Genomic DNA, 6,432 nt, shown 5'->3' on the forward strand with positions numbered 1-6,432 from the left:
CAGCTGTGGTGGTGAGGGGAGCGCAGTGGCTCACAGGATAGGGCAGGCTGGTCATTTTTGCAGTTGGCCTAAAGGCACAGTGCTCAGAAAGGACATAACCACAGCGTGCTGTGAGCTCGGAGCCCACAAAGCCCAGCTCTGAGGGCCCCGCTTTTCTCTCTTCGTTACCAAGTTTGGTGTGGTGTGCTTTTTCCTGTCATGAAACTGTAATCTTGTGCTGTGATTCCTCGTGTCCCAGCCTGTTGCTGATTGGTTGTTTGGCGGGGTGGTATCTGGATGCAGTTCTGCGGGGTGCCTTTGTCTTCCAGGCTGCACAGTTGTGAATCACTCCATAAGAGGACACTTCTAGGGAGATTTATGCTATGTGAAATAAGCCAAATACTATATGAGTCCACTTAGATGATGTACTTAGAGTAGTCAGATTCATAGAGAAAGAAAATAGAAGGGTGGTTGGTTAGGGGGCTGGAGGAAGAGGAAATGGGGAGTTGTTTAATGAGTACAGAGTTTCAAGAAGAAATGAGTTTGGAGATGAATGGGGGAGATAGCTGCACAACAAAGTGAAGACTTAAATGCCACTGAACTATACACTTAAAAATGGTTTAAGATGGTATATTTTATTGTTTTACTACAAATATATACATATATATTTAATGTCCAGAGACAGCAAGAGGGGCTGATAAAGTGATATAGGAGTCCTGAGAGGGGAGACGTGTACCCTGGATTGGTGTCCTAGGAAGGCTAGCCATTGCAGTGTGCAAACCCAGAGAAGCTGCTGACGGACCTGGGCTTTCTGAAGGCAGGTGCCGTGTACAGCCACTAGAGGGCAGCATGAGCTAGCGAACTGGGCATGGAGCCCTGGGGCACCAATGTCATCATGCCTCTGGGGGGTTGGTCCTCAGCTTTCCAGATGCAAGATGGGAATACTTCCTGCCTGCCCACCGCACGTGATTGCAGGGAGGAAGAGAGAAGAAAAGAACTGGAAAACAAGACAGTGAACAAGCGATGTGGCTGTGGAATTGCTTCAATTAGAACACATCTTCTTGGAGGGAGACCAGTGCCTCAGGAGGCTGAATTCCTCATTCACCCAAACTCCTATCTGCTAGGAGAGTCTCACCTGGGAGCTCCCGCACTGCCACACTTGCAAGTTGGTACTTGGGAAGCTGGGCTCAATAAGCATATACTCGGGACAGGACTGGATGGGGTTGCTGGGGAGCCCAGAGCCCCTTTTACTGGGCCACACCCGGGTGCTCGGAGGTGTGAACTCCACCCAGCATGTACCAGCCCCTCCAGGGTGACCCAGTGCTGCTCCCTACACTTGTAGGGACAGAAGTGGTAGAAATGAGGACTTAATGGAGAGCAGAAGGGGCTGAGGGTCGGGGAGAGAGGAGAAGGCTGGGCTGCTAGGGAAGAATCCCGGCCACCACAGGATATTTTCAAAGAAATGGTTTTATCAATTTAAAGTGCACTTCTCGTAAAGTGAATAGCTACTCAAAAAAAAATTTTTTTTTAATCCAATGAAGTAGGTACTGTTAATATCCCATTTCAGAGTCAAGGAAGTTGCACATCAGAGAAATGGCGTAACTGTCCAGGGCTGCACAGCAGAGGTCAAACCAGGTCCAGCGAAACTACAGCCTTCTGCTATAGACTCATGTTACAAACACCCATATTCTAGAATGTTCCAGATGCCAAAATCCAGCTGAAAATAAACCTTACATGTCTTGTACCCTTCATCTTCAAAGTTGCCGATTTTAGGCTGCCAGCCTCTTGCTTGCCAGTGAGATGTAATTTCCCCAAGTCATTCGAAAAGGACCTTGCATTTGTACTGTGTAAGTCATACCAATCTCGTGAATGAGCATCAGGTTAGAGACCGTGGAGCACACCCTATTCATGACCTTCCTTCTGGAGAAAAAAATGTGCGCTTCAGTGGAAAACTACACACTGTCTACAGCACACCTTCTGGAATTCCAGCCTTTCATTGTCTTTGAGCTATTGTACAACTCGGTAAATGGCAGGTCACTGATAAATTCCGTCTGTCTGGTAGATGGTACCCCTTACCCCCTGATGGAAAAATCAGTTTTGCCTCCACGTGCACATTCATTTCATTGTTCCTGACCTATAAATGTGAATGTTCTTTTCTTGCCCTTTTGAGCCAGTGGGTTATAACATCCTCCTGGTTCCCTTAGGAGGTAAATAAAATGTTTAACACATCTTAGTTTTACATTTGTATGGAAGTCATGATTTTACCTTGTTTTGTGGAAATTTTAACACTTCCTTCATGGATGGTCTCCTTTAGGCCAGGAGAGGTGGTGTTTAGCAGTGTTAAGAAGCAGCAGGCAAGGTGGCAGCGCCCCTCTCACCCCAAAAGCAGTCTCCAAGTGGGTGTAGACTCTGGTCAGGTGGACGGCACAAGGTCTTACAAGACCTAGGCTACCCTCTGGTTGAGCCCCTAACTTGACCTTGAGACAACCTCTTTGGGCCTGAGGGTGAGGAAGGACAGCAGAAACCTTTTTCTTTCTTGAGTTCTTGTTTGGGGTGAGGCGGAAGATGTCACATGATAGATTTTGCATGACAGGAAGCAGATTTCAGCAGGGTTCAGCAGGGTTTAGTAGCCTGCCTGGAACTGGAACCAGGCCTGACTGGCTGGGAGACTTAGGCTGGGACCTGCCTGCACCTCTGGGGACCGGAGGGCTGCCATACTAAGGGCGGGGGAGGGGGGCTGGCCCCGGGCTGTTCTGCACTTGTCCTGTGGTGTCTTCCCAACACCTTGCCTGGTCATCCCCATCTTATAGGTGAGGAAATAGGCTCAGGCTCAGGCTCAGGGGAGATGCTGACTTGCCCAAGGACACAGCCAGCAGCCACAGTGGGACTACTACACCCCAGGATTTCTTTTTTTCCCCCTTCTTCTGCCTCCCCCGGGCCCCCCCACTTGAACCCGAGGTTCAAGTTGTTGTTTCCTTTCACAGCCTAATTGTGTAGGACACCCTCCCTGGCCTATGCTGGTGTTATGAGCCTTGCGCTCCCCCCTCACACACCCCGGCTGAGGCAGTTGGTCACCGGTTGGCCACTCACAGCAGCTCACGGCAGCACTCGCAGCCTGGGGCAGCAGCTCACACTGACCTCCGGCTGCTCATGGCAACCCAGCTCCAGGGAGAGCTGTTGTTCACAATCTTAGCTGTAGAGGGTGCAGCTCACTGGCCCATGTGGGAATCAAATCGGTGACCTCGGTGTTAAGACCACGGCGCTCCAACCACCTGAGCCGCCCGGCCGGCCCAACACCCTAGGATTTCTAACTCTCAGTCTTTAGGGCTTGGTCAAAGCAAGGCCTGTCCAGCTCCCCAGGAAAGGTACCCAGAGGGTGAGTGGAGGGCTCCCCTAAACATAATTCTTCAAGAACTTGGAGTCAGAGAGCACTGGGCTCCTTAGTAATGATGACGCTGCCGGTGGTAACAACAACAGGGACCATTTTGTGGGCAGGTAGACACCCATAGACATGATCTCATTTAGCCCTGGATCTTGCCTTGAAGTAATTACTTATGATCCATCCTTCAGACAAGGAGACTAGGGCTCAAGGTCATACCCTAAGTGATTCTGGCCCTAAATACCAACCCCTAATCCCTTTCTTCTGCTGCCTTACCCTCTTAGCTATGTGACCAGGGCAAGTCACTCACCTGTCCGAATCTCTTTCCTTCATCTGTGAAACACAGAGAATTACCATTATCATCCCATTTAAAGGGATAAAATAATATCTGACTAAACGCAATGCTGGTTTCCTCATTCTGACAATGTGCTGTCGTTATATAAGACGTTAACAAAAGGGAAACTGCTGAAGCATGTTAGGAAACTATGGTCTTTTGCAACGTTTCTGTAAATCTAAAATTATTGCAAAATTAAAAGTTTATTACCTTAAAAAGTAACGGGATAAAGGGGAAAGTCTGCGATCGAGGAGACAATATCTGTGATAGGAAAACACAAGGACAAGAGGAGTCCATCAGATACTGTTCTACAAACGGGCAGCGTGTTGGGCTGGGAGGAGAGAAAATGTCTGGAAAAGGGGGTGGGGGTCCACTGAGGGAGGAGAGGGCAGAAAAGGGGTCGGGGGGGGGGGACCAACCCGATTTCTGTGGAATCTCCTTATTCCCAGGACTCGAGTGAGTCCCTCGTGGCCCCGAAGGCCATGGCCAGGCAGCCAGTATAAACAAGAGCTTTGGGGCTGGTGTTCCCTAACCCTGGTGGCCTCTTGAGCCTGGGAATGCTGGGATGGGGCTCCCCTCTACCCCAGCAACCAGGAGATACATGCAAAATGGGAGATGGGTGGTGAGGGGTTCTCAGAAAATCAGGATGACCTTTAGCCAGTGCGGGTGGCAACTTTTTTTCTCTCTGTAAACAGAGAAAGGACTCCTAAGGAAAACTAATACAGCCCAGGAATCTTAAGCTGCTCCTTTAAAGCCACTGGGATCTTGCAAACGGCAAGCCCATAGGGAGAGACTGACCCAGCAGGGGAGAAACCTGAGCGGTCTTAGCCTGAAGGCCTAATCAGAGGGCGGATCCGAAAAGGCCAGGGAGAGTTAAGAAAGCTCTGTTTGGGGCCTGTGAGTCATAGGCCAGGCAGCTTGGGGCTGTGGCATGGCTGGAGCCCAGCTGGAACCGCCCTCGAAAATCTACACCCCTCCCACAAGCATCCGCTCCCCCGCAGGGCAGAGCTCTGGGGTGGCCTTGCACCAGGCCCCATGTGGGGGAAGCAAACCGTGGCTCCAGCTTGCCCGGGAAGCTTCCACTCCATGCATACATGCATACATTCATTCATTCATTCATTCATAATATATTTATTGACCCCTTCTGTATGCTGGTCACTGCCCTTGGCACAGAGCTCAGATGAATGAGGAAGACAGAAAAGAGAATGGCTTTTGCTAGGTGACACACAAAGCTGGCAGGTCAGGAGAAGTCCTAAGGAAGGTGCCATTTAAGGTGGGGCACAAAGGATGATTGACAGAGGGCTCAGTTAGCTGAGGTGCAGTGTGGAGAGGACTTCAGGCGCTTGCTCTCTGAGCTGCGCACAGCTGAATGTGTTGCTGGGGGTGCGGAAAGGGCACGGCTGACGGCCAGGTGCTGCAGGAACAAACCATCAAGAGCCTCTTAGGCTGTGTGGAGATGCTGGGACTGTTTTCCTGAGGGCAATGTCAAGATGGAGGAAGCCCAAGCACAGGTAGAATTCCAGAGCTGAGGAAACTGCGGAAGTGGAGACTGGAGCCCAGAAAGGGTGTGAGACCTGCCAGGCTCACACAGCTGGTTAGTAGCCACACCCCAGGTGTCTTGACTCCAGAACAGGACTTTTCCCACCCCTCCCACTGTCTCGATTATCTTCCAAGACCTATTTGTAAACCCAGGCAGCCTATCGCAACATGTCTACACTGAGGTGGAGGAACCTAGGGTGCGTGTAGGTGGGCGAATTAGGTCAGTGTTATGAATAGCCTGACCCAAGTCGATGATCCTGTCTGGTGGGAAAGCAGGCGGGCAGTCTTCCTGTGGGGTAAGAGGTGACTTGCCCTACATGGATGACGTGAGTCCCTGGGAAGCCAGGCTCACACTTCCTCCTTCCTCTGGGCTTTGATCTCAGCTCCCTGGAGGGAGGCACTGCTTAGATTCCTGGGGGCGGCCATCCTGCTTTCCTTGCTCTGCCCTATGGGTCCAGTTTGGGGTGCCAGCCAGCCATCTAGTCCCCTAGCTCCCCCACACTTCCTTTCTGAGGCCCTGGTAACTTTCCGTTTTGGCCCCGTGGTCTGATTCAGGCCTGACCCATCACTCGGGGTGTTGACTGCAGGAAGTTATAAACTTCCCTCTCCTACTGCTGATTTGGGCCATGTATTTCACTGCCCTGTGCTATGTCCCCTCCTTTCCCCAGGAGGATGATCCAATATAGCAAAGAACCTGTGGCTGCCCAGCCAATGGAACAAAATAAATGACTGCTGGGTGGGTTTCCTTGGAGACCAGGTCACAGGGGACCCCTGGACTGAGGATCAGAGATGGTAACCACAGTGGCTATCACTGATTGAGGGGCTACAATGTGCCAGGTGCTAGTGCAGCCAACAGTCCCAGGAGGCAGAAACATTACCGTCCTCATTGTATAGAGAGAAAAAGGGCATGCCACATGGGGAGAGAGAATGACCGGACATCTGGGCAGCAGCAAGGGCCCACGAGGGATGCACGTCTTGGATTTGAAGTGAGACGGCTGGCAAGGTGGAGCGTTTTTCTTCAGCTGTTTGCCCAGGTGCAGGGGTAGCGTAGGCGGACAGCTGGCTTTGACCAATGTTGGGGTTTTGTCAGGGAAGACCAGTGACGTGAGGAGTGGGGAAGGCTGTGGAGGTGGCAAGTGACTGGGAGGGAAGGGCAGTGAGGAAGACTTGCTGAGGGACTGTGACAAGGGTGGGCCCCGTG

This window comes from Rhinolophus sinicus, chromosome 14, assembly GCF_057876585.1.
Source record: "Rhinolophus sinicus isolate RSI-liver-muscle chromosome 14, RSI-T2T, whole genome shotgun sequence".
Classification (NCBI taxonomy): domain Eukaryota; kingdom Metazoa; phylum Chordata; class Mammalia; order Chiroptera; family Rhinolophidae; genus Rhinolophus; species Rhinolophus sinicus.